Source organism: Carcharhinus amblyrhynchos, chromosome 4 (assembly GCF_965287045.1).
Source record: "Carcharhinus amblyrhynchos chromosome 4, sCarAmb.v2.hapA, whole genome shotgun sequence".
NCBI classification, from domain to species: Eukaryota; Metazoa; Chordata; class Chondrichthyes; order Carcharhiniformes; family Carcharhinidae; genus Carcharhinus; species Carcharhinus amblyrhynchos.
The window spans coordinates 71,294,509-71,296,105 of record NC_137327.1 but is presented as its reverse complement, the minus strand read 5'-3'; positions in this window follow the sequence as shown (position 1 = coordinate 71,296,105).

Here is a 1,597-nt window from a genome sequence, read left to right as displayed (position 1 = left end):
AATGCCGGTGATGTATCTGGTGTATAGCATCGGTTGAGGTCCTGTGTGGTGAAGAGATCTTGCTCGAACTTGTGTATTAAGATGTTGGCATGTTGAAGGGCGAATTTGGTCCCATGGCTATTCTGTAGGTCTGGATGAAGAACTGGTTGTTGAAGGTGAAGACGTTGTGGTCCAGGATGAAGCAGATGAGTTGTAAAATTGCTCCTGGCAGTTGTCGGTGTTGAGTACTGAGGGTGTTGCAGCAATGCTGTTGTTTGGGGGATACTGGCGTAGATTGCTGAGACATCCATTGTGATGAGGATTGTTGCTGGTTCAACTACTCCATAGGTGCTGAGTTTCTGTAAGAAATTCATAGTGTCACAACAGAATCTGGGGTTTCTTGTACGATGGGTTTCAGGATATTCGACGCAGCCAGAGAGGTTCTCTGATCGGGTGCCGTTGCCCGATACGATGGGATGGTCGGGTGTGTTGGCCTTGTGTATCTTCAGGAGGCAGTGGAGGATCTCCAACACGGGCAGTATGTGGGATGAGAGCACGTAGGGTGCTCTGAAAGTTTGGATCAAAGGTCTTGTCAATCTGTTGAGTTGACGGGTGTGTTCTTTGGTCAGATTTGTGTCTGTGCTGTTCCTGGTTGTTCAGTTGTTGGTACACTCCTTTTGCAGTAGTCCGTTCTGTTCAGTATGACAATGGCTCCTCCTTTGCTGGTACGATGATCATGTTGCGATTGGTCTTGACAGTGCGGATGGCGTTGCATTGTGCTTGGGTGATGTTCGGGGCTATCTTGTGAGCACAGCTGATGAACAAAGAACACCCCAGCATGGGAAACAGGCCCAACGAGCCCGTGCCGCCATTTTAACAAAGCATTTTCTTACACCTAACTTGCCCCGTGTGTATGCGAATGGTAGCCCTATTGGAACCAGATTTAGGGGAGAATAGTGTAGGGTCAATTTGGTACACCAATCAGCCTAAGAGCAATCTTTGGGGTGTGGAAACCCACGCAACCACAGGGAGATTGCGCAAACTCCCACAGACACTGGCCCAAATCCATGTATCTGCACAGCTAGCAGTGATAGTCACTGAGCTGTTGTGGCACCCTGATGAGGCTGGCATTGGTGCATCTCCTGACTACTTGCCTTCAAACAACCACCAAACTCAAATAGACCATTGTATGCAGCAAACTACCCAGCCTACAGGAGAACAGCGACACCACACAACCCTGCCACAGCAACCTCTGCAAGACATGCTGGATCATTGACATGGATAGCACCATCACATGTGACCGCGTCACCCACCAGGTACACAACGCATACTCATTTGACTCGGCCAATGTTGTCAACCTCGTACACTGCAGGAAAGGATGTCCTGAGGTGTAATACATCGGTGAGACCATGCAGACACTACAGCAATGGATGAACGGACACCGTGCAGCAATTGCTAGGCAGGAGCGTTCCCTTCCAGTTGGGGAATACTTCAGTCAAGGGCATTCAGCTTCCGATGTTTGGGTAAGCATTCTCCAAGGTGGCCTCCAAGACACGTGACAATGCACAATCCCTGAGCAGAAACTGATAGCCAAGCTCCGCACGCATGAGGATAGCCT